Source organism: Crocuta crocuta, unplaced genomic scaffold, assembly GCF_008692635.1.
Source record: "Crocuta crocuta isolate KB4526 unplaced genomic scaffold, BGI_CrCroc_1.0 scaffold113, whole genome shotgun sequence".
In the NCBI taxonomy this organism is placed as follows: domain Eukaryota; kingdom Metazoa; phylum Chordata; class Mammalia; order Carnivora; family Hyaenidae; genus Crocuta; species Crocuta crocuta.
Genome location: NW_027530368.1, coordinates 13,210,920 through 13,228,478, shown reverse-complemented (window position 1 = coordinate 13,228,478; position 17,559 = coordinate 13,210,920). Strand labels below are relative to the sequence as shown.

The following is a 17,559-nucleotide window of genomic DNA, read 5'->3' as shown; positions in this document are numbered from 1 at the left end:
AGAGCAGGGTGAATACTCAGGATCCCAGAACCAGGTAGAGTCATCACCTCCAGAGTCATCACCTCCTATCACTTCCTGGCTGTGCAATCCACAGCAGCTCTTTTAGATCCCTGAGCCTCAGTCTCTCCATCAGGAAAATGTCCATGAGAATACTGCTGCCAGCCTCCTGGGGCTGTTGCAGATTTTCACCGTAAGCCCCTTGCTAGCAAACATTTTCACCCCGCAACTAATTGGCCATAAGGCAGCTCTGGCCATAAAAGGTAAAATCACAAAATATAAAAAAGGGACATTCATTTAGAAGGACATAATGAAACATGAAAATGAATAATACAATTAAAAAGACTTTATTGCAAAATACAAAATAGGTGAATACATTCAAAATGTAGAGTGTTGATTCACGGCAATACTGTGCAAATAACTGACTTTATTTTGTGGACTGTACCTACACATTTGTCTTCAACGTCTTTCACTCATAGCATTATACATATTTTTGCTTGTTGATTCATCTCATTCACCATCCCATTTTTTTCTTTTCTTGCTAAAATTTCTTCCTTCACTAAAGAGGCATCGGTACCCAAATACGAGGATGCTTATGTATAACCAGGCTTCGTATTGCATTGTGAAAGCCTTCTACACTGCTGTTCGTTCTTGGCATATTGTCACTTGTCTGTTGATGACATTCCAAAGTTCTATGGGAAATGTGGGTTCCAAACTCTACACCACCATACAGACCATTATGAGAGCTAAGATTTATACCATGTAAAAATGTGAGGACTGTCTCAATGGAGAAATGAAACCAAACTGTCAACCAGTTATTATTTTTTCTTTTACCTTTTATGGCAACATCGCCTTAGGGCCAATTAGTTACGCAGCAAAAATGCCGGCAGCAACGATGCCTATGGCAAAGAAGTTTACGGTGAAACTACCTAGAAAAAAAAACAGTGTCTGGAGCTCAGGAGCTGCCAGAGCTTGATAACCTAGCAGAGTGGGCTCATGAGCACTTCTGGGGCTCCACCTCCTTGTGTGAGCCACGGGGAAAGCCTGGGCTGCTTGGCCCGATCATGGCTGACTGAGTCAACAGTAGTGGTCTCCAGCCACCATGTGAGTCTCTCCCATACAAGACGCCTTTGGTACATAACTTCCAAAACTAGACCTGTTTCTGGAATGTGTCAGTAACTACCCAGTTTTGTACTTACTCACATCACTGTTCTGGAACTGCTACCTATGTTCATTCTGCTTGAAAATGAAGGGCAGCCAATTTCATTCATTTGTTCCACACATGTGTTGTCAATGGCAGGGAGAACAAAAGGAAATTAGCCTCCTTTTTTGCCCTCAAGGAGCTCACAGTCTAGTGGCTCTAATCCTCAATGATCTGTAAATAGATAGGTAAGTGTCCCAAGAAGCCATGTATACTTCAGGGAAACAGATGCTTCTATAATAGAATTTGTCACTTCCAAATGGTCTATAGGTTCTCTTTCAGGTGCTCACCTGGGTGGCCAGAGCTGAAGGCCTTCCAAAACACTATATTGCTTCCTTAATTCCAGCAACAGGCTCCTCTCACCTGAAAGTTTAAGCAAGGGAGCAGGAAGACAGAACTCTGAGAAGTTACACCAGCCTCTCTGCATTCCAGAATGGCCTCTTCTGGTTATTTTACCAGCGAGTGATGGAAGGGGGTAAGGCCGCGTTTCTTTCTACAAACTCATGTTGCACTAGGTGAAATCTCAGGCTACCGGGGTTTCAGGGAGGAAGGGCCAGATCAAAAATAACCCTCACTCCATGGAGAAGCTTTACCACCAGAAGTCCTGGAAAGCTGACAGCTTTGCATGTTGTAACAACACAACCCAAGACTATCAGAATCATATAAATATTTGTATAGATACTTATCAAGGCAACAATCAGATATCAGGTCCCTCCAAGTGAGCTGATGTGCTTACAGTCTATTGTCCTGATCTGTGAAAGTCGGGGCAACAAAGCAACACACAGCAGCTCTGCTGAGTTCCAAAGTCAGGGCGTCGGTAAATAGTGCAAGCGCACTGGCTTCCCTCCCTGGCTCTCCTCTATGGACTGTGAGCAAACGGAAAAATAAACCATTGGAAAAAGTCTCAGCCTAATAAAATTACAGACAGAATAACTTCTTCATGGAACGCAGAAGAGTAGCACAGTGGGTTCCTGCTAGCACATATTCACGCTCAGCCATCACACACTCTGTACACACACCTCACAGATCTCAGCTATTGCTCCAGAATTGTCCCCAGTCGGCTTCCTCCCCTTCTCCTCCACCTACATCAAAAAAATATTATTCACATCCAATCCCATGCTTTCTTATATTAAAATATGCATTTAAGAAATACCAATTTTAAAAGAATTTGGCTCTGATCATGGTAATATAGTAGAGCAGAAAAAGCATTCAACTGGTAACCAAAGGACATAAATTCTAGTCCTGTCACTAAGAAGCTATGTGACCAGGAGGAGGCACTTAATCTCTAAGAGAGTCAAGTTTCTCATGGGGAAAATGGGCTGGGAGGGTGGGAGGGGAGGTGGGGTGGTGGTGTGCAGGGGGAGGTGAGTGAGCAAGACACAGAGAGAACACTGGTCCGTCTGGGGCTCCCAGAACAATGAGGCTTGTTGCTTACTCTCTTCCAACACCCACCTGTCTTTAAGGGCCCAGGGCCCATCTAGGGTAGCCTGCTACTTGCTTGGAGCAAAACCAATGTGTCTGTCATGTTAATATGCATGGAATGTGTTTAAATAAGGATCAAAGCTAGTCATGAAGGTATCTGTGGGGAAGGGTGCAGACCCAGATCTGCTCACTGCACTTGCCTCAGGGGTGAGAGCAGGGGTGGGGGCCACCTCCTCCAAACTGGGTCTCGGAGGGGCCCCAGCACCCTCATCATGTTGGCCACATTTCGAACCCTCGGCAGTCTCCACACAAATGGAAGCACAGACTGAGGTTCAACCAAGAAAACCAAGAGAGAAAAGGGGGCAGCTGCAAAGGAACCCCAATCCTTCAGGGATTCTGACTCTCACCACTCACCCCAGCCTGGGCAGCCATTCGAGGGCCCAGGCTTCTCCTTGGAGACAGCCAGCTCTTGCTTCCTTTGAGTGCTGTAACAACTCCCTGTATACCTTCTCCTGGGTCTGTTCCCAGGACAGGGCAAAAGCCTCCTGTCTACTGGTTAGACTTCCCCTGCACTGCCCAACGCCGGAAAGGAATGTGTGGTGCTCAGGCCTGCCTGCCATTCAAGCTCCCACACTGGTGGCTTTTCAGGGTTTATGGATGGTTTCCACGCCCAGCAATTCTGACCTAGCTCTGAAAACGTTCATCAAACACCCAGGTGGCTCTGCCGGGGAAAAGTGACATTTTGTAAGGACTCGTTTATCCTGCCAGAAGATCTGGGAGATAAAGATACAAACCCAACACCCACTGAGAGGGATAGTATTCTGGATCTTTCATCGGAGTTTAATTCTTTTTGCAACGCTTTAAAAAATTTTTTTTAATGTTTATTTTTGAGAGACAGAATGCGACCAGGGGAGGGGCAGGGAGAAAGAGAGACACAGAATCTGAATCAGGATCAGAGCTGTCAGCACAGAGCCTGACGCGGGGCCGGAACCCAAAAACCGTGAGATCGTGACCTGAGCCGAAGTCGGACGCTTAACCGACTGAGCCACCCAGATGTCACTCTTTTTGCAAAGTTTTTTAAATTAAACAATGATTTGCATTTATCTAAACCCAAGAATTGATTATCAACTGTTTTTTGATCTAAAAAAGACGAAGAAGAAGGGAGAAAGGGAAGAAGGAAGGAAATGAAGACACTGAATGAAAGGCCCAACCAGACCAAAACCCCAAATCTGCCAATGCCTACTGGAAGCATTCATGGCTTTGGATGGCACATTCTAAGAACTCTGAAAAAGCACCATTCAGCCTACACTACCCCTGTACCACAGGGCTCTGGTCTCCTTTTGGACTTACACTTGCTTAGCAGGACTCCACACATGAAACAGACCTGCCCACTGAGACTTCACGCAAGCGAACAAGACCCAGGGCTCACACCACACGGCGGTTTCCCCACCATCACGCACAGCTGCTGGCTGGCACACATGCAGGAGTGATGATGAACAACGCACAACCTTCCAGAAACTTGTCTGGCCCACCCTTCCCTTTCTAAGTTGCTTCAGGGTTCACCCAACCCAGCCACCCACTGCAAAGGAAGAGGAGACCACCAATCTGAATGCCAGAATATTACACACACTTGAACCTTCCACCTTGCCAGCCCACTTTCCCAAAGACGAAGGTATAATAAAACAAACAAGTCAACCTCTAACTACCTGTGGTTTTTAGATTTACACTAATGCTCTCCTTGTAAGGGGAGCTCAGCATCCTGGAACCCAGGGAAAGTCAGTCAAAAGAAAATATAAACAGAAAACCAAGGGTGCTAAAGTGACCAGCTGTATGTCTGTCTCCCCCAGACCCTCCTCTTCAGAGCCTTCTCTCAGCATTGCAGGCAGGTAGGTGTGAGCCAAGAAACAGGGACTGCTGCTCACCAGAAACTGTACCTGAGGTATTTATTGAGAAGCTTCTCCAAGTTAACATTTCCCCTGGTGCTTGGGGGCTATGGCAATAAATTCTTAAAAGTATACAGAAAGGCTGAATGTCAGGCACATTTCTGCCCCTGCAAACCCTCAAATATCATACTAATTCCCATCACCTGCCTCCCTAAGCAGGGAGCACTCCCACCGACGTCCCTGCTCCCAACTGTTCAAATAGATCTTCCACCCAAGAGCAGCCTTCTGCAAGCCCCGACCGTCTGCCCTGTGGGCGAACGGATGGAGGGCCTGCGTCTGAACCCTAAGTCTGTCCTGTAGCTGTGTGAGACCAGACCTGCTCTTTAACCTGTCTGGGCTTCACATGCCCCCTCTCCTGCCTCTTCACAAGGCTACTCACGAGGTGAAGCTCAAATCCAACAATGCTCATCAAAGGGCTTCTTCAAGAACCAGAAAAACATACTGTGATTTAATTTCTCTTCACATTATTAATAGCACAGTGGATATTTAAAAGGGGTGGGTCTGATTTTTCATAAGCCAAACAAAAAAGCTACAGGGTTGGCAAGGAGGGAAGGAACCACTACTGAGAAACTGCTTCAAGGTCATGCCTCGGAACCCCATTCTTCCAGATTCTTCCAAATGCCTACTGCAGGAACAACAGCCCCACAAGAACACACCGCTCTGTCAGGACTTGCAGGTGAAATGTGTCGGAGCAGCTGTCAACTTGGGGAAAATCACTCATCAGGTACTCAACCAAGTGGGGCTGCTTTCAGCTGGACAAACCCCCGCATCTGCAAGCAGGAATGAGAGCGTGTCTGCCCTCCCCTTGGGGGCCAGGCCAACCCTCCTTTACCTTCTTGCCCCAACCATCAGGCCTCCTTCCCCTCAAAGGCACACCTGCCCGCCCTTCCTTGCAGCTCCCTCAGCTCTCTTTCAGTGGACTGACACCTTCCAGCCACCAAAGCAAGAGTATTTTGAAATTACAACCTCTTTCTCCCCCTCACTCCCCTCCCTCCCAGGGGCAAGGGACCCAATGTGGCCAGTCTGTGATGAGGAGGGTAATCCTCCATCTGGGTCTTTAATTTTAGATGAAGTCATTCATGGCTGCCTCCCAAGGGGAAGGGCAGGCTACAGATACGGCCAGGAACAATTCCACCCGAGGGAGGGGGACGGTATCCCCCAAAACAACAGTGGGCAGAAGAAGTTCACATCCAGAGAACACCCGGGAGCCACAGCAGGCCCACCTGACTTATCGGCCAGGTACTGGGAGGGAGGCAGGGTGGCATTTGGTAAATAACCCACACAGGGTGCTGCAGGGTGTACAGGCCACCACACTAGGCTCTGCAGCTGGGGTGAAAGCAGATGGTGTCAGAGGACAATGAGTTACTCAGAGGCAAAGAATCTGTTGTTAGCACACCTAAAAATCCCTTTTTGCTAGCCATCACCTGACACCCACCACACTAAATCAAGAGCGGTGGGAAGGAACACCTGGGCCCCAAACAGCCTGTCATACTACCCAAATGCCAACGCTCCCATTCTGTCCGAGGGCATGGAGGGAAGGCAGCTGACCAAGGGACTGGGGCTCCGGCCCCCTCACTTAATTAACTCCCTTTGCGTCACAGGAAGCCACCTCCATAGGCAAGAGCTGTGGGCTGACTTGCCACATCTTATGCCCCAGGGCTCTCTCTGTCAGTGGCTTCCATCCCAGTCTGTAAAATCCCCTGGAACCCTCAGATGGCCTTCCTCGGATCCTGGACACGGCCGGCTTGGAGTGCCACGGAGATAAAGCCAAGTGTGCCAAGCCTCGACCCTCCGAGGTGACAAAGACCTCACTAGACGGTGTCTCGTCTTTTCAGGCTCAGTGAGCCAGCCCAAGCTGGCATGCTGCCTCCCAGGAAAGCCCTGGCTATACACACACACCCAAGTGCCTTTGTGTGTCTTTGCTCAGAGGACTAATGATAAAGGCAGCTCACGAAGGAAACGAAGGAAATGGCCGTGCCCATCAGCCTCCGAAACTGTGAAGGCAGCATTTACCACCGCTGATAGAACCCCCTCACATTCCCTTCTAAACGCCTGATATATATCCATTTTTCTGTCAGCAACCTCAAATCATGTCTCTAATGCTGAGATTTATACATGGGTACTTATAAATGTTATTTCATTATAGCCTCTGCAAAACTACCTTTCCGCCTAAACATTCAATTAATGTAATTAAATTGCTACCTGATAGCATTATCTAATTTAACTTGGGATCTAAACTATTGAGAAGCATGTGCCTTTTAACACCCTGACTGGTAAGGCATGTGATGAACAGAGCTATAAACATGTTGGCATAACTGAGCAGTTTAAAAATAAATTAGCAAACTATAGAAATAAACAGTTACATACATATGTACTCAATTATGAACTAACTCTAATTTTTGTTCTGAAATACTGTCTTTGACCTTAGTCATAAACAAGCACTATTAAAAAAACATAGTATCTCAACAGACAGGAGGCCAAGGATTAAATGCTCTTCCAGTTCAGCAGAATGCAAAACAAGGCACCAAGGAAGAGGAGAGGAGAGGAGGAGAGGAGGAGAGGAGAGGAAAGGAGAGGAAAAGAGAGGAAAGGAGGGAGGGAGGGAGGGAGGAAGGAAGGAAGGAAAAGGGGGATGGGAAGAAAGGAAGAAAAGAAAGGGCCTGTCTTGCTTGAAACACTCAAAAAATGTCTAGAAAACATACAAAGACTGCTATGCTCTTGTTGATTTGAAGCTGCTTCTGTTTGAGCCAGAAAAGTTAAAACCTGGTGAAGTGCTTTTGCATTTTCAGATGTTTGGGAGTCTCTCAAGAAAAGAGGGCAGGGAAGGGGAAGCACTATTTCCAAATGCAGCTGTTTGAAAAGCTCTCAGTCTGCATAACAGTCTCTGCTACACAGGGCTGCCTCCCCACCTGAACTAAGCTTGCTGGCCTAAGTCTGCTACCACCTCTAAGTCCTGAGCTTTTCTAAGACATATGGCAGAAATGTGGAAATTGTCTTCCAAATAGCACAGGACAGAAAAGGAGGGGTGGGGATGGAAGGGGGAAGGAAGAAGCAAAATCAAGCTGTTGAAACGGTATACAGGACACGTTTTCACACTAATCCAGTGCTCCTGTAACAAAGGACAGCATACTACGGGATAATTACTACAGATTATTATTACACTTGCTAAAGCAAAAGAACAAAAAAAAATTCACAAAAGACATCTTACACACGCAGATTTCTAAAGCTTTATAATCAAATAAAATCATATGGCCTTTGGTGTTAGTTCCTGTGGGGTTACAGGTAGTGCCCTCACTGAGCACGGCATATGCAAACATAAAAAAGAAATCACAATAAACCTGAAATTCTCTCATGTCATGGTGCTTGCTGCCCTTTAGTTCACAAACAAAAGCAGTTGAGCAACAGCTAAGTAGTTACTCATCTCAAAGAGCCAACCTAACGTGCTGATTACCCCAGGGTTGCCTACCAACCCCCCGTCCAAACAATGACTACAAAAAATACAGAAATAAAAACTAGTATGAAACTCAAACTCAGCCACACTTCTTTTAGAATGTGGCAGACAAGGCTTGATGTGACAGAGGAGCCAGAGGGAAGCTTCTTGGGGGGGACAAAGAATTATGCCTCAGGCCATTCTCCCTGAGCAGTAGTGGAAGGGGCCCACAGGGCAGCCCAGTTACTGAGTCCAACATCTTCAAAAACAAGGCAGTTGCCAGCTGCTGCGAGACAAACATCCCCAAGACACATTTTTAAAGGAATGCGGTTGTAAGTTTATGGAACAGTGGACTTTTCCCTTTCTGAAGGGGACACTGTTTTCCTCCAGGATGGGAAGGATGTATTTGGTGGGCAAAGGATCTCAGGCACTTCAGCAAACTGGTCAAGAAGGGGTGGAGCTATGAGGAGGGAGATGTTAGGAACCCATCTCCATTTGACTCAGGAAGAGGTTGGTGCTTACGTATCTGGGACCATGGGAAAGGCTGGAGACCTTTGGATTTCCCCTAAAGCCTCTGTGACAACAGGCTGGACCTTTAAGTTGGCAGACTGGACTCTACTGTGGGCTCTCTCCCTTGGGCCACCTAGGATTCCAGAATCATTTGCTCTACATGTAGCAAAGCCGGCACTGTGGAAGAGATAAAGAAAACACTAAGGCTAACTTGATGGATGCTAAACTCATTGCTCTAAACACTGCTATTTAAGGTCGTTTGAGACTTGAGGTAAAAGGAGTGCCTCCTCTGATAAGGAACCTGTTGTTGGCAAAAGATCTTCATTCACCTTTGAGCCCTAAAGCCTAGAAGACCCCCTCAACACACAAGTGGCTCAGACAAAAATACTCTTTCTTGTTTCTCATCAAACTCCTAACGTTGCCAGCTTTTGCTCTAAACAATCATGCTGAGAGGACAGTGCAAGAAAGCAACTTGTTTGATTCAGGCCCTAGCAAATTACCCCCAAATAATTTACTTGGTCTCAGCTTTGGCTGGCTTGGGTGTAATAAGAATTCCAAGAATTATTTTACTTTTCCATTAGAGGGCTCTCCTCTCTCCTTTCAAGGAAAAACACTCTATCTGCCAGCCAACTTCTTTCCAGGAATGGGGAAAGGGAGGAGGAGGACCTATGGAAAGGAGGACAACAGATTTCCATAAGAAATTCCAAGCCCTGGGTGGAGTGGCAGATCTGGGCACAGCAGAGCCACAGAGACGTCTTCAGAAAAGGACTCTTTAGGGGTACGAGACACAGTGGCCGTGGATTCCTGATAATCCTCCGGCACCTGGAGAGAGTGAAGTCCAGGGAAAGATGCAGCTTATATACCCATTTCCAAATCCCATGGTTCACCAGCAGCCTCTGATGACTGACCTGGGCTCTGAGAAAACAAGCTATGGGAAAGAAATGCAAGACACAAAGCACATATTTCTGAGTCAAAAGATCAAGTTGTCTCTGGTAGCTAACAAACAATAGAGAAAGAAACTGAATAAAACAGTTTAAAAAAAAAAAAAAAGCACCTTTTCTAAACAACTACAAGTCAGAGCTTGGCCTAAGTCATCTCAGCTACAAGCAATCTATTGGAGGTCTCCCAACTGCCCCATGAGGGCCACACTCCCTTCCCTCCCACCCCTTCCTGAGCAGAACAGTCTAACAGCAACCTGTGGCTCTAAGTGGAAGAGAAAGGGGAGCCCCATAGCTTCGACTGAGCACCTCCATCCTCTCGGACACATCCCAGCGCCTTCCCTATCCCAGCTAACAGCAATTCCTTCCTTCCAGTCACCAAGCCAAACATCTTAGGGTCCACCTTGACTCCTCTGATTCTCACAGCCCACGTCCAATATGTCAGTGAGTCCTGGTAGTTTCACCTTCAAAATGTGTCCAGAATCCAGCCCCCTCTCACATGCCCACCCCCACGGTCCAAGCTGCCATCATATGGGTAGGATTTGGGCAACAGCCTCCTGAATGCTTCTGCCTCACCTCCCGCCTCCCCCCCCGCCAAGTCTCAAAAAGCAGCCAAAGTAACCTTCTAGAAACCTAAGTCACATGATGCCACTCCTCCAGTGGCTTCCATCTGCCATGGAGTCAAAGCCAAAGTCTTCACAATGGCCAACAAGGCCCTGGTGTCTTGTCCCTTGGACTTCAGCTCCCACCCACCTCCTTTACACCTTCCACTCGGACTACAAGGGCCCCTTGCTCCTCCTCCAACAACCAGGAAGACTATGCACAAGTTCTTTGTATTTGTTATTTGTTTGGCTCAGAACTCTCTTCCCCCAGAAATCCACATGGCCGATTGGCTCATTCCTTAGAGCCTTCCTTTGCTTCTCGGCAGGGCCATCCCTAACCATCCTATTTAAAGTGCGCCCACCACACATTCCCCATCCCTCACCCTCGCCTTATTTTTCTCCAAAGCAGTTTGATCACAGTCTGACACACCATATAAGTCACGTTTTTATTCATTTACTATCTGTCTCCCCAGCTAGAATGGGGGCACCCCAAGGTCAGGAATTTTTGAATGCTTTGATCATTGCTATGCGCTCAACACCAAGAACAGTTCCTGGCACATGGCAAGTTTGCAAAAACTGTGTTGAAAAATGAATGAGAGAACCTCCAGAATCCCAAACTGCCAGGAGGCCACTCAACACCGTATCTATAAAACCATCAGGCAGCCAGACCTGGGGTCACTTTGGCTTTGGAGTTTGAATTTCTGCCAAATTCCATTTTCCCCACAGGCCCCGAGGCCCAGAGGGAACAGCACGTTGCATCATAACGCAGAGGGGTTCAGCTGTTTTGGGAAAGGGAAAAGAATGGGGTGGGGGGCTCTTGAGAGAGGCCAGTCAAGACCAAAATGGAGTCTTTTCCCTAAGGGTTAGAAGGAACCTCCAGAAGAAGAAGCTGAGAGCCTGGGGAGGTGCCCACCACCAGCAGCTCTTCCGGGCGCCCCCAGCTCAGTGATCTGCACACACACCTTGTGGCAGCCAGCCACGTGCCTAGGCACACTGAGATGCATATGCCCACATACTTACGTAGCACTGGGCCACTTCCTCCATAGCATCACTCATCACCTTCTGTGCTTTCAGACTCACCGTCCTGCTGGTGGGGAGGGTGCTAGGGGGCAGGGGGAGTTGGAGGCATGATAAAGGGACAAATCCCTTATACCTGAGAGCCGGGGATCAGCCAGAGCAGCTAAAGTACCTTTTCCCACCCTGGTGTACATTTTGACAGGTGAATAAATGCTCCCCAGTAGGCAATAACAAGAAGTCTGAATTAAAAGAACTTGCCAATTTGAAAAGTAATGCCATTCTATGTGACTCCACTCTATTCTGTTACCAATAAAACACTTAAAGATGCTATTCATGCAGACATAAAGTGCTAATGGCCACTTGTTAACATGTTTCATAATGCTAATATTTCCCTCTGATTTCCGACAGTTCTTTTCTTCTTCTTTCTTCTTTTTTGGGGCTATTTTAAGTTAACAGAGCGCTAATCTGATTTGAAACTGAAGGCTTAAAGAACTACTCTCTACATAACTGCACTATTAATGACAACCATTGCTTTACAAGTTGCACTGTTTCATGAAAACAATCATCACTCAGTCAACGAATTTTCCAAGCCACAGAAAAGCTGTAATAAGTTGAAAATGCAGTAGGCGCAGAAGAAGCTCGTAATATAAGACATTGGTGGGGCGGAGTGTCACTAATTCTTTTCCAAGCTTTGTGCATTTTGTTTCCATGGAGGCAAAAGAACAGGAAGAAGGGTAAAGCAAGAGAGAATTCTTTTCTTTCAAAACAAACAAATAAATAAGAATATGAGGTGCTGCACTCGCTGCCCCCCACTCACCAAGCTGGCCTGCCAGTAACTGGGACAGGCATTCAAATGCCTTAGAAAGGACATGGCTCAGTGCTTAGTGCTAAGTGGGCCAAAGATACAGTAAGTCTTCCCAGGACATAGAAGCGTCTCAGGGACTCCAAAGTGAGTATGTGTGCAGCGACCTGGGGCCACAACTTTATCCAAACAACTTGGAAGGCTAAGAAACACTTGAAGTATGAGCTGCAAAGGAAGCTTTCTGCTCACCTTCCCCAGGAGCTGCGAGACGATGATTTAAAGGGGGCAATTCAGAGGCACCTAGATCCCCATCTATAAATGTTGAGTAGCTAAAGGCAGCCTCTTGATGCGCTAGAAGAAGTATGGGTTGGGGACTCAGAAAAACCTAATGGGGATGGTGGCTAAGCCATGCTAAGTAGCTTGGTGGCCCGGACCAGGCCCTTGTCCTCTCCTGGCCTGGGGACTTTCCATTTTCCAGCTGCATGTCTGTGTCTGGCCCTCAGGCAGAAAGGATTTGCCCTCCATGCCCACAGACACACTCATCTCCCAAATGAGAAAGTTTCATGAGAGGAAGCTTGCCTACTCTTGCTGACCTCTGCACATCTGGCACCTGATAGATACACTGCTGGGCACAGAGTAAGTGTTCAATAAACACACGTTGAATTACAAAACAAGATTAGATGGCATCTGCCTCTCTCCTCAGCTCTGCTTCTTTGGCCCTGTGAAAACAAAAGCCCTTGCAGAACTCCATGTTGTTTATCTAATTTAAGAGGCTTCAGTGAGGTAGGCATCAGGACATCCCCATCACTTGAGATTGGTTCAGTGCCTGGAGAGGTTCACAGTCTGGTGAAGATGGCTTATTTTCTTTCAGCTTCTCAACTATGAGTCACCTTGAAGGAGGGGTAGGAGAACAGGCAGGTTTTACCGCAACACACATCTAAAGTGAAGGAGTACACTTGACCACATTGCCCACCCACATGATGTCCTTTTGGATGACACAGGAGGAAGGCGTTTTACCACTTAGCCACCGCACAGATGAATTTCACCCAAAAACAGACACCCCAGGGCACAGCTGACAAGTTACATCTGACCACACCACCACCTCTAGTTACCCCTGAGAGAGGCAGCGTATGGGCAGCCTACTGAACAGTCACTTTTTAAGAAGAGTTTCAGGGATAGTGAGGACCTACCCCACCAGCACGAAACTCCACAGGCCACCAAGCCTTTGGGGGTGATGAATTTGTCTTTCTCATCCAACACAACTCTTTGAAATGTTCTCCCCTGGAAGGAGGATGACCAGAGTAAGGGACTCACAAGCTAATTAGGTTTGAGGCACCCCCGATCATGCTCGATTCCCCATCTATGCAGTTGATACCATGGCAAGATGGTAGAATGTGGGACAAGGAACTGCGTACTAGGAGTGGCGCTAAATGGGAGTTCCTGCCTCCTGGGATCAGTCCTCAGGGCCGCTCAAGGCCAGATGGTAAGGGAGATGTTGCTTCCATGCTCTCCTTGAGGCTACACTGCAGAAGCCACAGTCCAGGTGCCCTAAGGCCAAGCACCCATAGGGGAACCTTCACCAGAGGTGGGTGCTGGCTCTGTCTCTAGCAAGAACTCCTGCTTCTTCTCTCTTGTTGCAGCTTATCTTCAGGTCCTGCCAGGACCTTCCCTGTCCTGCCCTTTCCCTTCTAGACCCCACCTCCCTCTAAGGGCTGGCTGCCTGCTCCCATCCACGACAGAACCAACTCATCCCTGGCCACCATGGAGGAAAAATAAAGCCTCCTGCCACAACTAATACTCCCATCGTACCAGTCTCTGGGAAATCAGAAGTTAAGACCCAGGTTTAGAAGAGAGCACAGCTGGGTCAACACTGACAAAGGGGCCTGTGTTATAAACCTCTGGGGCTCAATGGGCCAGAGACCCATCTTCTCAACAGGCCAGCAACTCGCTACCTTCCACAGACAGGCACCTCTATGGAAAAGAAGCTTTCTGGCCTGTGGTGAAGACTTGGACTCTATATCCACTATCTTAAATTCTCCTAAATGCCCAAAGACAGAGCAAGGGAGGGGAAGGAACAGCAAGGGAGGGGAGGGGTGGGGAGAAGAGAGTTAGGAATGCTGCCTGGCCTGAGAAAGAAAGGCAGGCAGGTAGGCCGAGGCAGAGCAAAGGGACTCCTAGCCTTCCCCAGGGTCACTTCCAGCCAGCAGTGCTCCCGCAGGTTCTCAAGGGGAGTGATTTCGTGCTGGACCACCTCCAGTACCATGAGATAGGCCACAGGCACCCTGGCCACTGATGGGACAGCAGTGCTGAGCCTGGCCACGCCGAGCAATCCAGTTCCGGACAGTCCTGGGACTCAGAGAACAGGCCAGCTAAACATAAACGTAAATTGGAATTTTGTTCTTATGAAAGAAATCAAAGCTGTACAGATAAATCTAGTTGGTCTGGATGAGTCTCTTCACAACACACCGAAAAGGGTAACACACTGCCGGAGTCTGTGAATTCCAAGCATTAGAGAGGATTTCCCTACTCAAATATCAAAGGTCTTGCATACACATACACAAAAAGAAAGAAAGAGAATATCACCACTTAAACCCAACCCAGCACCAGCCAGAACTACCAGAAGAAAAGCAGGACTCACTCCCTTCCAAACACGAGCTAGGCTCCCAGCTACAGACACTCACAGGGTAGCCCTAGCTGCCCTTCTCAGGATTGGCCCAGCCCTGAGAAGCCTCCCCCACACCGACTTCAGGTAAGGGGCAGAGCTACAAAGAGCTCACTGCTCCATCAAGAGACAATGCGCCTGCAAGTGAAGTCCGTGAAGGCATCATACCCATCCCAACCTCTTCCCATCTTTTCCACAGGGAGAAAGAGGAAGGTAAACTCACCTAGCCTCCGCACCTTTCCTCGACAGGGAGCCAGGGGATCCAATCGACAGCCTTGACTTTCAATTTTTAGTTAATCACCCAGAACAAAGTATGAACTAAACACCATATATGGACCAGCATTATGTGAGACATGAAAATACAAAAAAAATAAAACCTGATCCCCACCTTCGAAACGGTTATGGTTTGGGCAGTAGAAAAAACCAACCCCCAGGAGGCAGTGTGAATACTACCGATGCCCTCTCACTAACCCCGGGGCAATACCTCCTCCAAAGGAAGCAGAGGGACTGCAGCCAGTTCCTGATAGGGGTCAGGACTTTGCTGGGTCCCCACTCACACATTCTTAGTTAGCTGGGGAAGTGGCCTTGGAGCCGTTCAGCTCAGGGAAAGGCAAACCCAGCAGCAAGAACTCTGTGCACGCGTATGGGACCAGGCTACCTCTTTATTCCTTGAAACACACAGCCCAGCGCTTTCAGCCAAGGAGAATGTGGTGGTGAACAGAAGAGCACCTGGGAGCAGGGTCAGAAATGGATGTAGGACTTGCCAACTGATTCTTGATCACTCAACATCCCAGCTTCCTTATTTGTGCTCCTGACTTGAGACTGAAGGCTAAAGTTCCCAGGCCACCTAACCCACTGTGAGGTCATACTGTGGGGATTACCGAATCACCTCTGGGCTAGGCAGAGCAGGAAGTGAGCAAGGCAGTCCGAGAAAGATCCAGACAGAGGCTGTTCTCTGGGCTCTACTGGACCTACACCCACTAAACGGTCCTGGGCTACAAATACCCTGCAATCTGAAGGGCAGGCAGCCCCTCTTCTCACCACTCCATATACGTCCTGATTGAACCAGGGTACATGAAAGGGAGGCAGGGCTGAAAATCTAGCCTTGTGGCTATAAGCCTGACATTACTCATGCCATGTTTGTGTGCTCTGAAATGCTTTCCCATGTCCGTAATGCTTTTCATAGCATCCTACACACTCGCTGTCACCTCTCCTCACCCCAGCACACAGAAGGGATGTGCTTTGCACGTGCACTTAGGTTTTGTTTTACTAGTAAACACAATGACCAACTCCTATTACTATAACACAGGTTGTGCTGGAAACTCAAAAAAGACTTGGCTTTGCTGGCTCCCAGGGAATCTGGGCTCTGCTCCCCAAAGCCTACATTCTCCAGATGTCAGCGGAAAGTTATGAACAACTCTCTCACCAGCAGTAAGTGAGGCAAGAAAGGCCACTCACTGTATTTCTCAGCCTCCATGAAGCTGTCACTGGGAGAGGAGCCAAGAAGGAGGAGACGCTTCAGAGGCAGGATCATAACCCTCTGTCACCTGGTGAAGCAGAGAGGTGGCCACAGGGCTTGGGACACCGGGGGAGAACTAAGTTCAGTATGGACAGGGACAAAGAAGAGAGTCTGGAAAAGGAGAGATGTGGCTTCGATACGGTTGGGAGTGAAAATTTAACTGTACTCAGAGATGGCTGAAGAAGAGCTAGAATTCCTCGTGGACACCAGGCTGAGCATGAATGCTTGCTTTTTTAAAAAAGTAAGCAAAATACCCGAGTGCAGGTCTCAGAGTAAGGAATGTGGAAAATACTAAGGTATCTGGCCAGCGTACTCCACAGTAATCAGACCAGTGTTTGAGTAAAAGATTCAAAAAGGTTAGAAGCAGGAGGGTCTAAAGAGAAGTAGAAAAATGATAAACAGGTTAAAAGATAATAGATCCGGGGCGCCTGGGTGGCTTAGTCGGTTAAGCGTCCGACTTTCCGACTTTCGCTTAGGTCATGATCTCGCGGTTTGTGGGTTCGAGCCCCGCGTCGGGCTCTGTGCTGACTGCCAGCTCGGAGCCTGGAGCCTGTTTCAGTCTGTGGCTTCCTCTCTCTCTGACCCTCCCCTGCTCACGCTGTCTCTCTCTCCTAGAAATAAATAAAACATTTAAAAAAAAAAAAAGATAATAGATCCATGAATTTAAGTTCAGGGAACTGAGATTATTCAAGAAGGCTAAGTGGCAGGGAACAGAGCAAAGAACTGTAAAATATGAGGGGTTTCAGCCCAAAGCTAGTGATGAGAGGCTCTGTCTTCCCTAGAATGAAGAGGAAATGGGTTTAAACTGAAGCATAAGAGATTTAAGGTAGACAAAAGGAAGGATTTCCTGCTATTGAGAGATGTCTTTAAAAATAGAACACATGTGGAGGAGGAAGACATTGAGCTGGTCAATTCTGGAGACCCGTCTACCCCTGACAAGATACAGGTTCCCCTGCCACCCCAGCTCCATCCCCCCATGCCCAGTGATCTGGATTAAAATGCCAAGCTGTTCCATTCGCACACTGTGCAAACCTCAGAGCTACCACACTGTATGAGCCCCGTCAGGAAATACGGCAGGCAAGCCTGCTCAAAACAGGGCAGGGAAAGAAGGAGGCTGGGAGGAAAGGGCAAAGCACACGACCGTTCTCTGGAGTCTTTCTCAGCAAACCTCCAGTTCTGGAAAGCATTCTAGCCGGCACACATAAAAGCACCGGAAGCAGCAGGAGTCTCTCGGCACAAGCACCAGAGGGTCACCCCGGGTCCTGCCGGGTGAGGAGAGGCTGTATGAGTCGGTAGAGCGAGCCAGGGTGAAGGTGTGAGGCCTGGGCTCTGCGCCAATTCTATCACTGCCCAGTGAGTGGCCTCAAGCCCATCATCGCCCCTCCTCAGCCTCCACCTTCTTCGTCTGTATACTGAGAGGGTAGATGGTAAGACTTCATGACTCTATGTCTACACAGAAGATGCTCAGTAAATATTTACTTCCCCCTCTCATGAAGGAAATTGGGCTCAAAAACCT

At 48.0% G+C, this 17,559-nt stretch overlaps 1 protein-coding gene across 11 annotated transcripts in view; it reads right to left on the bottom strand.

Moving 5' to 3' along the window:
• Positions 1-17,559, bottom strand: part of BCL11A (BCL11 transcription factor A) — a 99,080-nt gene that overhangs the window by 46,456 nt on the left and 35,065 nt on the right. The window contains exon 1 of one of the 11 annotated variants that reach the window (XM_077766479.1): positions 15,183-15,213. The exons of the other annotated variants lie outside the window; for them this stretch is intronic. The gene's annotated coding sequence lies outside the window, so the exon portion shown is untranslated. Of the gene's footprint in view, positions 1-15,182; positions 15,214-17,559 lie in introns of those variants that run through there. 11 annotated transcript variants of the gene reach the window in all.